The sequence below is a fragment of the Anastrepha ludens genome, chromosome X, assembly GCF_028408465.1.
Source record: "Anastrepha ludens isolate Willacy chromosome X, idAnaLude1.1, whole genome shotgun sequence".
Lineage (NCBI taxonomy): Eukaryota > Metazoa > Arthropoda > Insecta > Diptera > Tephritidae > Anastrepha > Anastrepha ludens.
The window spans coordinates 57040857-57054222 of record NC_071503.1 but is presented as its reverse complement, the minus strand read 5'-3'; the positions used below and the strand labels follow the sequence as shown (position 1 = coordinate 57054222).

Sequence of the window (13366 nt, the reverse complement as noted above, 5' to 3'; positions counted from 1 at the left end):
TGTATTTGTGCCAACGCTTTTCCTATCTTCGAAGCACTTAAAAAAATCATTTTTTTTTTTATCTTGTTCAGCGTAGCGTCGTCCTTTCATGGGCCTTTGCAGTTTCGGGATCAAGAAAAAGTCACAGGGGGGCAGATCTGGGGAGTACGGTGGCTGTGGCATTATTAGTGTGTTGTGTTTGGCCAAAAAGTCGCGCACAAGCAACGATGTGTGAGCAGGGGCGTTATCGTGATGCAAGAGATTTGTTCCTCTACAAATCCGGGCGTTTCTGGAGGATTGCTTTTCGCAAATCGCGCATAACTTAGAGGTAATATTCCTTATTGACCGTTTTACCCTGTGGCAAGAACACATGATGCACAACGCCCCTGCAATCGAAGGAAATGGTAAGCAAAACTTTTACATTCGACCGAACTTGGCGGGCTTTTTTCGGTCTTGGTTCGAGCGGCAGCTTCCATTAAAATGATTGAGCTTTGATTTCCACGTCATAACCATAAACCCACGATTCGTCACCAGTTATGACCCTCTGGAGCAAATTTGGGTCGTCGCGGACAGAGTTCAACATCTCATTAGCAATGCTCACGCGATACTGCTTTTGCCAATCGATATATCTAGGTCCTCAGCAACTTCTCTAACGATGATTCGACGATTGGCGAATACCATTCGTTTTTCACACAATATTTGATACAGGTTCTTTGATCCATCTTTTTGAAAAGGTAAAAATCGGAGACGAGCCGAAACACGTGCAAGCAAAGCAGCAGCCAACAATTAACTGAACATTCAAAATGGCATAAGTGATAGACATGAGTACCAACATATCACCACAGAAAAATCGAAATTCGAATATATGTACGTAACCTGCGAAAATTCAAAATTCGCGATACTTTTTGAACACTTCTCGTATATACGATGATGCCGGCACTTGCCACGACAAAAATTCCTCAAGAAAAATAGGCTTATGGACAGCTCAGGTGCGTGAGGGAAGGTGTGGTGGGCTCGTTTTATGAATGATTGAGCTCGTTTTGAGAAATATGCGCTTGCGTTTATGAATAGTTTTTCTGGTATCATATTAAAGAACATTTTAGAATGCTGCTTCTGCGCCTATGAAAGTATTTTGTTTTTGTAAGTACAATATTTGCAATATCGACTGGGGGACGGCAAATTAAGTAAATAATAAATAAGGACATATATTTTATTAACCTCTATAGATAAATCGAAATATGTATGAACATATTTGTATATAAGTCAATATTAAGTAAAATTTTTGATAATCTTGATGTATAAGATCTTCTAACTCCTATTTGGAATATATCTAATGGTATTGTATGGTAGGTATAAAATAATCTACTTTATTTCGACATAAATATTTAAATACAATACAATACAATGATGAAGAAATTTAAAACTCTGACTGCCAGGTTCGTCGGCTAGATAAAAAAAATTAGTATACTTAAGTAATAATATTTAGTACAAAAAGATGTATTATTCCGAGTATTTATAACTGATGTAAAGGTATTTGGTTATCTGTTTATTTTTCATAGAGATACAAAGTGTGATAAAATCTTAACATTGGTGGTTTAAATAAAATATTTTGTATAAAAATTGAAAATTGGCAAATCAAAATTTGGCTATAGCATCAAATATAAACATTAGTGCGTACATAAAAATGTATGCAGGAATATATGTTGTGGTCACACAATATATCCGTACACCCTGCGTAGTACAAAAAAAAACTTCAGCTTTGCGCAAAATATTTGCTGTGACAATATTTTTTTTTTTGGGTCAGTGTAAGAATGTTACATTCCTGATGAATTGACGCAAATAGACGTAGCAAAATGCTGCAAAACATTTATTCGTAGACTTTCAGTTCCTGATATTGTTGCTACAAAAGTAACAGTAAAAATCGTTTGTGTTTTTACTAATATTGCTGAAAACGAAATAATATAGGTTTTTTTTAGTTTTTCTTGCTGATTCAGTTTCAGTTGCGCGTAATATCTCTATTGGAAGTGGCAAAATGGGACGAAGTGCGCATTTACCATTAGAAATGCGTAAAATTGTTATTAAATTGTACATGGGAGACAAATCTCTGCGCGAAATCGACAAAAAAATGTCAAATTGCATTACACGGAGCAAAGTGTTATTGCTAATTATGTTAAACTGGTATATTGGAAACTAATCACCACCAAGCCGGCAGGCGAAAAATATTGATTTTACGTGCGGAACGCAACATAGTAGCGACAACGATGGTTATCATAGCAAGGTGGCCCACCGCAAGCCCTACATTTCACATATTAAGAGAAAGAAGATATTGGAGTTCGCCAAATGTTATATAAATGAACCGGACTCTTTTTTGGGAAAACGTCATATTCAATGATGAGCCGAAATTTAATGTTTCCAGATCAGATGGGCCGAAAAGAAAATACAGAGCATAATGTAAAAAATTGTATTCCTATCGTTAAGCATGGAGGAGGAAATGCAATGGTTTGGGGGTGCATTGTGCATAGTTGCATCTAGAGTAGGAAAAATGTTTTCTATTAATGATAAAATGGACAAACATCTGTATCTAAACACTTTGAGGAATAATTTGCATGATAATGCCGTTAAACTTGGACTATGCTAGAGGGTTCTGTTTGCAAGAAGACCATGACCCAAAACACTCATCTAATCTCGTGTAAGAATGCCTTATTTACCACTGTAAGCAGTTTAAATATTCATCTTAATCACCGGATCAGAACCAAAGTACAAAATAACATCAAAAACGTTATTAAAGTCAGTTTTAAGTGTTGAGTGGGCGTAAATTGCAGCTAATGAAAACAAGGTATTGGTAAAAAGTGTGCAACGACGTTTGGAAGCAGTTATCAAAGCTAAAGGCGACCCAACAAAGTACTAAATACTCGTTTTTTCATTATTTAAAAAAAAAATGTTCCTTATATATGTATGTTCCTTATGCTATGTACGAATAATATGTTTTCATAAAATTGTGCCTTATTTCGTTATTTTCTTAAGTTCTCTAATACCAGAAATGAAATTGAAAGTTTTTGTTCCTTAAATATTAAATAAATATGTTTTTTATTTTTTTATTTTTTATTTTTTTATTTTTTAAAAGCTTAAATAACAATAGAATTGCTAAATAAACAAAAAGATAACGCAGCGCTAGCAACGGAGACTTTCAGCTGGCTGGTGAAGAATTCCTGGTTTATATACGTCGTAGAAGATCAGAGTCCTTCAGAAATTTATAGATTTTCGAAATGTTGGAATCGGAAGGGTTAATTAATAGCGATAGTGCATCATGACCGTCAAAATTCTGCTGTCTTTGTCTATCTAGTCCAGGGCAAAAGGCTAACAGGTGCAGGATACTGACTGGAGTATTACAAAACGGACACAGGCTTGGTTGCCTCCCTTGCAATAGATATGCATTGGTGATTATACTGTGACCAATGCGTAGGCGAGTATATGGCGTAGTATAGTTAGATGGGAGGGATGATAGATAAGTTGGTTTAGTACGATTAGGATTAATCCTGGAGTAATGGTGGCTATAGTGAAACCAGTCAGCTACTAGTTTGGTTTGCCTATGCTGCTTTATAAGTCGATAAACATCGTTTTTACATAAAAGATTTGATGTGATCGTAGGAGTAATGCTCATATCCTTGGCAGTATTATCAGCGATTGTATTGCCGTTGATGCATGAATGCCCTGGTACCCACATGATTTTGATATTATGAGGGTGAGAAATCAGGATATTTATTATGGTTCCAATAATGTGGTTGGAGTTATTATAGTTCTTTATGGCCTGAAAACAGGACATACTGTCTGTGCATATAATGTATTTCCCCTTCGATTTTGAAGAATACTGCATGGCGTAGAGAACTGCTGTTGCTTCAACGGTGAAAATTGAACAAAACGGAAGTAGGAGTCCATCCGATATAGGCTCTCCATTCTCTTTCACGACAGCAAAGGAAGTGTAATTCGCCTTGGAACCATCGGTGAAGATTAGCTGCCAACTAGTGCTTTTAAAGCGAGATGAAATTTCTAAAAAATGTGCGCAATACTCTGCCGATGTCGTATTAGATTTTTGCATGTAACTTAAGTCGTTTATAAAAGATGATTTTTTCAGCACCCATGGCGGGTGATGGCCATGTCTCGTCGATAATAGTCTTAAGGGCAGTCCATTGTCTTTTGCAAAAGAGGCGCATTTGGAAATTGATGAAGCTATCTTAGGAGTCCGTGCACGCACAGCTGCCGAGTGAAAGCATTTTTGTAGCAAAGCATTAGGGTGCGTGCATGTCAGAGATGCGATAAGCGATAAGAGCATCGATAAGAGCAGCGACAAAAGCATAGCGTCGAGCTTTAGTTTTGTGTGGTGTATAAAACAGAGCTGCGATAAGAGCGTTAGTTGCATTTGCATTTTAAGTTTTGAAAAGTGAAGAGCTATAATATTTATAATAATGAGTGATTCAGAGGAAGAAAATATGTTGTTGTTGACGCCTACTGCTGCATATTATCATCTACATAATACTGTAAGGGAAAAACGTCAGTTTTCCGCGCATCCTATAAACCAAGCAAGACTAGAACTCGGAGAATTTCACCATCTCTATAATAGTTTGAGACAGGATCCAAAAAAGTTTTTCGAATATATGAGAATGACAAGCGATACATTCGATTATATTCTGTCTCAAATTTCGGATCGACTGCAGCATAATTGGCAAAACTGCCACAACAGACCAATCTTGCAAGAGGAGCGATTGATGCTTACAATAAGGTACATACGTACGAATAATTTTATTGGAGAAAAATTAACATATTCATTGGTAAATAACAAAAAAAAATGAAATATTTTAAACATTTAGAATATTGTGAATCTAAATCGGATATTCATTGTTTTGTGCATTGTCATCACATCTAGCCGTGGTGTTTTCAGTGTTACATTCAATATAAATAGGTATTGATTTATTAACCAGTTCATGTATCAGCTGCAATACTTTGCCACAATTTATCCAAAATGAACCTGTTGTGGTGATTTGGATCTTTTTGATCCCAAATTGCAGGTTTTAAAAATACTGCACTTATAAAATCTTGTGTGTCCATCATCGATAATAGCGAAGAAATTACTAGCCTACAATTTCTACGCTCTTATCGATGATAGCGAGCGAAGAGTGAGTTAGCGCGCTGCTCCGACATGCACACTTCTATTAAAATATTGTACATGCATTAATTTTCTACGCTTCGCTCTTATCGCTTATCGCATCTCTGACATGCACGCACCCTTAGAAGTGAGAGCAAGCTTAGGATAAAGTTTCCTTATATTGTCCTCCACATTGTCGATTAGTGATGGTAGACCAGATTCTGCCAAGATGTTTTTTATTGGCGAAGTAGGAAATGCACGTAAAGATCGTCGGACAGCAGTATGGTAAGGAGACGCTAGGAGCTTGATGTTATTTTTAGCATGTTGGCCATATATTTCTACGCCATAGTTGATAGAGGATAAGAGGAGCGCCTTTGTAACGTTGACCAGCAATTCAGAGTTGATAAGCGAGCGTTTGCAAGATAAATATTTCACAATGTTTAACTTAAAAAATAGTTTATCTCTAACGTATTTACAGTGATGTTTAAAGAAATACTTAGAATCTAATACTATACCTAGAAACTTATGACTATCTGTACAAGTAATATTTGTATTGTTAAATGTAAACGTAGGTATATTACAGTTTTGTTTCTTACAAATATGTAGTTGTTTAGTTTTATTTGGAGAGATTGAAACGCCTGAAGAAAGGGACCATGAGGAAATGCGGGATAGGATGTCTGTGAAGGTAGCCATAACGACATTTAGGTTAGGAATTTTAGAAAATAGAAGCACATCATCTGCATACATTTGGTGGGAAATGTTAGGGAAATGGGAAAAAATTGTACTAAGCTCATCAAAAGCCATAGTGAAGAGGATAACGGATAGGGGGGAACCTTGCGGGGTACCATTGTCTAGGGGAAACATAGGGGATCGGACGTTAGAAATAAGAACACTAAGCTTACGAGAGGATAGGAAAGATTTAATAAAATTGTAGATTCTTGGCCCAACTTTCCACTTGTCGAGCTGCCTTAAAACGACCTGTATACCTATGCGATCAAAAGCCTTGGCAAAATCCAATGAGAGGAGCGAAATATGATTTCTCCTTGACAGAGCTTCGGAAACGAAGTGATCCAGATATAATAGAGCATCAACCGTACCATGTCTCTTCTTGAAGGCAACTTCATTGTGGTGGATGAGCTTATTTGCCTGCACATACCATGATAGTCTAGTAGCAATGATTTTTTCCATTAATTTCCCTAAGCAGGGAAGAAGAGATATAGGACGGTAACTGTTTACCTCGCATTGTGGTTTGCCAGGCTTTAGGATAGGTACGACGGAACTAGTCTTCCAAAGGATGGGATAATTACCGGTTGAGAAGATGTTGTTGTAATGATTGAGGAGGCGAAATAAAAGAGACAAAGGGAGATGTTTTATAATGGGATAGGATATTTTATCAAATCCAGGGGTTCTACCTTTAACAGCTAAGAGAGCGAAATGGAGTTCCTGTAGAGATAAATCAGCATCCAATTGCTTAGAAGAAGAAGATAATCTTGAAGGAATGGGACGATTAGATTGGAGTTGGGAAAGTTTGCAAGCGGAAAATTCGGGAGGAAAGTTGGAATCAGAAGAGGCATTAGAGAAGTGGACGGCTAACTCTAAGGCTATATCATGGGGATATAGTAGATTGCCTTGGGATGACTTAAGGGAAGTAATAGAAGAGTGGGAGGGAAAACCAGTAAGTTTTTTTATGTCAGCCCTTATCCTTTTTGAGTCAGATGAAGAAGAAATACTGCTGGTAAATTTTTGGAAGCAGCGGATCTTAGACATTTTGGCACTGCGCCGAAAAAGGGCATTGCATTTTTTATACAAGATAAGGTTTGATTGGCCCCGACTGCGCTTGAAATCATGCCAGGCGTTCTGCTTCTTAGATCTTAATGTTGAAAGATCGCTGTTCCACCACAAAGGAGCAGGCTTGATCGGCTTTGTTGTAGAAAGTGGGATGGATTGATTTGCTGAGGAACGGATTATTTTTTGGATGTTAGAAGTTTCTTGGTTGATGTTAGATGAAATAGGGAAAGAACAAGAGAGAGTTTCGCAAGCAGACTCAAATTTGGACCAGTCCGCTCGGTCAGTTTTGAAATAGATTCTGGGTTTGAAAAGGGTTTGGGGGCGGGATAATTGGATTTTAGAGAGGATAGGGAAATGATCACTACCATGAAGATCGTCAATACAAATCCATGATACTTTGGAAGAGAGGGATGCAGAACAAAGGGTAAGGTCAATATGTGTAAAGGATGAATGAGTGGAAAAGTGGGTGGGAGATCCATCATTTAGGATAACGACGTTAGAAACTAGAATGGAATCTTCAATTGTTCGACCTTTTGAATTGGAGGAAACAGACCCCCATAGAGGGCTCCAAGCATTAAAATCTCCCGCTACAATAAAGGGGTGGGTAGAGGAAGGAATTAAGTTGTTAAAATCTGTTGCGCAAATCGATTGATTAGGAGGGGAATAACCGCACACTATTGTGATTTTGTTGGAAGTTTGTAGTTCAATGGCTAGAGAAGCAATATTGGATTGAGGGAGAGAGGATAGGTGAGGTAGGTTTCTTTTGACAAGGATGCCAATGCCCTGTTTGTTAGACGTAATATGTGGATGATTATAAAAATGACCAACATAACCTTTTGGGAAATGAGGAGTGACGTTGTGGGCAAGGTGAGTTTCATTTAATAGGACGACGGGTTATGATTTTTGATTAAAATTTCCAAGTCAATATAATTATTAAAGTAGCCATTCATATTCCATTGCAGAATAGATAGCATATTGAGACTATTAAAGAAAAAGTGAGTAAATTAATATAAAGGGATTAGATCTTAGAATTAGGGAGGGAGGCTCGGTACTTCAGGTTCTGAAAAAAGTGGAGAAAGGGTGGATATACCCATATCTGAAGGGGGATTGGAGGGGGATAATCCAATCAATAAGAGAGGGGGGAGAGAAGGGGTTAGAGGAGATTCGGGAGGAGATTGAATGGTGAGAGGATACATTTTATTTGGCGTAATAGTTTTATTTTGAGATATAATTGTAGTTTCTTTAATATTGTTATTTGAAGCTTTTGCTACACTTGCAAACGAATTTGGGTTCGGAGTAGGAGGAATTTGATCATTATATTTTTTGATTGCGTCACGCATACTGCATTTATTTATGGTTTTAATTTTAAGTATTTCTTTTGTTTGTTGAAACTTAGGACATAAATTTGAGGAAGAGGGATGATCTGATTGGCAGTTTGCGCACATAACTCTAGTGCATTCGGAAGGAGAGTGTGGGGGGAGGTTGCACGTGGCACAAATTGCTGAGTTGCGACAATTTTTAGCAGTGTGGCCAAGAATCTGACAAACCTTGCAACGCTTGGGATTCGGGTAATACGGACGGACGGATAAAGTTCTCCAAGCGACTTCAATTTTGTCTGGAAGGTTGTATTTATCAAATGTTAGAAGGATGGCGCCAGTGTATTTGCGAACTCCCGCGATGATTTTGGAGAATTTGAATGCTGATTTAACACCATTTTCTTGAAGTCCTTCAACGATCTCTTCTTCGGACAAGTGAGAAATAAAAGGAGCATAGATTGTACCTTTGACGCAGTTAAGAGATTCATGTAATTTAACTGTAATATCTGTAACGCCCGGCAATTTGTTGGCAACTAGGAATTTGTCAGCGATTTTCTTATTTTTAACCAGTAACAGCAGAGAACCGTCGCGAAGCTCAGTAATATTGTTGACTTCTTTACTTATTGCTTGTATGCCCTTGTAGACAGCAAAACAGGATAAATTTGTCAGCGGTTTCTTTTCATCCAGGGCTCTGATAACCAGGAACCGGGGGTCATCCATTTTGGTGATTGGAAGTTCAGGAAATATATTCAGTGGGGAATTTTCAGGTTTTTTGCGTTTGGCTTTAGGCGACGGAGACAACAGGGCGAACCTGTTGTTTCCAAAGTTAGTGGCCCCAGGGGCCATAGTAACAAATCAGTAATTAAATTTTATCAAATTTTCACTTATGTATATGCACTAACTAAACAAAAGAACAAGCGGCCGAAAATAACAGGAAAAAATATAACTGTACAAATGCGGTCGGTCGTTGGTTAAACACACTCAAAGAGAATGCTCGAAATATCACGGCGGAACGAAAAAAGCGACTGTACGCTGCGAGAGTTCGTAGGTGACTCAATAAATATGTTATTCTTTACGAATATATCAAAATTTTGTTCGTTTGTATGCATCGTGCTAGGTATCAGGTGTATCTGTTTATAAACTGTGAGTGTACGAATGAATTGTGTGACCACTGTATATACATATGTATGTATGTTTACCGTACCCTTGCTCAGTGCTTAAGCACTGTGTATATGAGCAAAGACATCGTTTCTCGTGTATCGAACTTTTTACCCTTCCTCTTCTTTTTACCCGACCGACCGCATCAATATACCCGTTAGCCAAAAATTTAGTGGTTGTGACTATCTTATTACTTACTCAATGATTGATCTTTCTGTTTACAAAGTCCGAAGTCCAAACAACGCGAAGCCTGATAACTTGCTGTCGGATTCGTTCTGTTTGTATTTTCTTCATGGTAGCTTGGTAGTATTAATATTTTTACGCGTAAATTAATATTGTGCTGTTAAGGAAATGGAAGGGAATCAACAAGGTGCAATAGTACATTTTGTTGCATAACTTGTTGCCAGTATTAAACAGTTGGCGAAAATAAAATATTTTGTTCAAAATATCTTTATGGACCCCTTTTCTTTCACACCTTCACATTTCTTCTCATCTTCGTGAAAATAATCGATAAAATTAGGTTAGACAGGAAAAGTATCAAAAGGGTGAAATAATTTTATAATTACTAATTAAGTTAAGAGATAATTTTATAATTAATAATTAATTAAGCTCGAAAATGAGGATAGTCTACTTACATGTAAATTTATTATTAGCGGAATTACGAGTTATATATAGCGAAATAAAAAAAGGACCAGTTATTGAGAATATTTTTATAACTTTCAATAACTCTATTACATTTATTTCATTACGAGTTGTAAAATATAATCAACAGAGATTACTAGTTATAAAAGTTTGGAAAACTAAAAACTAAAAAAATAAATAATTGGCGCGTACACTTCTGTTAGGTGTTTGGCCGAGCTCCTCCTCCTATTTGTGGTGTGCGTCTTGATGTTGTTCCACAAATGGAGGGACCTACAGCTTCAAGCCGACTCCGAACGGCAGATATTTTTATGAGGAGCTTTTTCATGGCAGAAATACACTCGGAGGTTTGCCATTGCCTGCCGAGGGGCGACCGCTATTAGAAAAATGTTTTTATTAATTTTGCCCTCACCGAGATTCGAACCAACGACCTCTCTGTGAATTCCGAATGGTAATCACGCACCAACCCATTCGGCTACGGCGGCCGAACTAAAAACTAAAGTAACGGTTAAAACCGATTTTTGATCCCTATTTCGTGAATTAGGAGTTATAGATCAAAATGAAAAATTAATATGGTTTAGAGCACTTTTTCTAGGCACGAAAGAGTAATACAATATCTGTGAAGTGTTCGGATGAGATAAATTATATAAAATATATAGTAATAAATAAAATATATATAAATATACATGCGAAACCATTAGGGTTATCATGTTACAAATATACATACATTTGTGTGTAGGTATATTACTATTTTTAAGTGAAATATATGTAGATATGCGCACATAGAAATAATACACATAAAACAAAATTGCCATAAAAACAACGTAAACGCTCAAAACGGAAATATGTAGATAAATAAAGCATTGTAAATAGCTAGTTTAAAAATCTGAATCAGAAACTGGACCAGTTAAGTGATAAAATATGACGGTCAATATAGTAAAAACAATCATATCACAACTAAGGGGGCAAACAAAATAAGCGGAATTTGCTATACCTAAGACCTTATCGTAAATTCTATGTAAGCAAATACTCCCATAAATTGTAATACAATACAGGAACAAATTTTTCCACGTTGCTTTTTTCTTTGTATTGAAATTTATGGGAACGATTTGTTCACATGGAATTCGCTATAATGGCCGACTTCTTAGTGCATTTGGGGGCTATACTTTTCCTGCTTTAGCTATCGTTGATTGCCTTATTTAGTCATTTTGTTCTGTAGTTAAATAATTGTTCATGATAATAACTGCTTGATATTTCAAAAACCAGTAAAATAACACTCTGCACTTTCTACGGACAGCATATTTGAAAACAATAATTAATAAAAAAAGAACCATTTAAAAGCGTTTTTGTTTTAATATTAAAGTTAAAAAGGGAAAAGATAAACTGAGTAGCAGAACAAACACTAGTTAATTTAGTTATAGCAGAAGATAAAAAGGAAAGCTTACAGCTTGATCAGTGTTGCTCTTGCTGTAGGGTACCGGAATCAAGCGCTCTTGCAATTCGCCGCCTATAACCTTCAAATGGAAAAGAAAAGTAAAAAGAAAAATATTTGGAAGATACATTGAGATTAAGAAACAGTTCAAGTGTTGGTGTTGCGGTAGTAAAAGCTTAGTTTATTAAAGTATTATTAATTGTTATTATATTTTAGCTTTTTTGTTTCGTTTTATTAATTTTGTTGAAATTAGTGTTTTTAAATATTTGGGGCGCAGCTGATTACTAAATGCGCTTTTATTATTATTACTTTTTTTGATTTTAATTATACATTTAGGTTTTACTTTTGCTTGATGCTTATAACTGAATTAAATAAAAATATGAATGTTTTAGTTAAATGTAAAAACAATAAACGGGAGCATATATTTGCAGGTTGCTACACACTTACATATGAAGGGTTAATGAAATTATAAAAGCAAAATATTTAAGATTTCATAAAGTGCAAGAAAAGTTGGTTGGAGCAAGAAAGTTGAATCCAACTAGCACTTCCGCACCATTTCGTTGCCATATCCTCGCTACCAACTTGCTTAAGGGTTATTTTACAGCATGACTATATCCAGTCTGTGCAGTTTAGACCTTATTAGGTTGTTCACGTGTAAGCCTGACAGCTGTTCGAGACTCTCGAACAGTGGCTTGCCAAGGGTTGATGGAGAGAATGTCATAAGGCAGAGCATTCATAGAGTAAATGGAAAACCGTTTCCTTTTTCTCTGGTTGTGTCTTGATTGCACCCAGTAGTGTGGATAACGATTCTGCAATAATGTTATTCATGGCAGGTCTCCCTTTTGCTAGTTCGTCCGCTTTTTCATTTTCCTCAATGTTCCGATGTCGCGGGACCCTTAATAAGGTAACTTGGTGGTTTACACTCAAGGTGGTAAGACTATTTCTGCTTTGTTCCACCAGTAAAAAAGGTTGTTGTAACTGAATCCAGTGCTTGGTTTGCAGCTGGCTGTCTGAAAGAATAGCGATATTGCACTTAAAAGAGAAGTCTGCAATTAGTAACCTACAAGCTTCCTCTATTGCCAGTACTTCTACCTAGAAGACACTGCTAGCATTAGGGAGACGCACAGATTTTCCAATTCTAAGTCTATGAGAATATGTAGCAGCTCCAACGTCACAGTCCATTTTTTAACCGTCTGTGTAGACTTTAGTGTCGAAATTGTTTAGTAAAAGTCATTTTTTCCATGGAAAGTAGGAGGAAAAATTCATGTAAAACGTCACAGTTGGTATGATGTAATCAGTCCTCCCCGAGGTGAACTGAGTTTGTCGCAGTAATAGACTGGAATGTCCTTAGGACACGATCTAGATGCATAGGCTAATCTTTGTATTCTGCTAAGTAGATTGATATTGTAATCTCTTCGAAGAGCTTACCACCAATACCGATCCGTACGTTAAAATTGGTCGTATAACCGCCTTATGCAGCCATAAAGTATATTTAGGTTGAAGACGCCATCTTCTTCCAAGCATACGTTTGCAGGCATACAGATCAATTTCTACTTTCCGTATCCGTTATTCAGTGTTAATTTTCCGGCTAAGTTTTGGGGCCAAGATTACTCCTACGATTTTGTGTTGGAAGATGTTGAGAGAGTATGTTCATTAATTAATGGTAGGGTAAAATTTGGTACTTTGTGTCTAGTGGTACGAAGCGTGAATTCTGTTTTCGTGGGTTCAAACTTAAGCCACAACATGTAGCCCAAGAGTTGAGCTCACCTAGCACCCCATTAATGATCTCACTGATCGCGTTAGGAGACAGTCCTGATGCCATTATCACCACATCAAAAGCATACGCCATCTCTATCAAGTTTAATCAAGATTTTGCTTATCACACATAACCAGAGAAGTAGCAATAGTACCCTT

The 13366-nt window shown here is 36.8% G+C and overlaps 1 long non-coding RNA gene across 1 annotated transcript in view; it reads right to left on the bottom strand.

Annotated features, from left to right (window-relative positions):
* Positions 1-13366, bottom strand: part of LOC128869177 (uncharacterized) — a 117862-nt gene that overhangs the window by 65949 nt on the left and 38547 nt on the right. The window contains exon 2 of the long non-coding RNA XR_008455223.1: positions 11466-11534. This is a non-coding gene — a long non-coding RNA (uncharacterized LOC128869177). The remainder of the gene's footprint in view (positions 1-11465; positions 11535-13366) is intronic.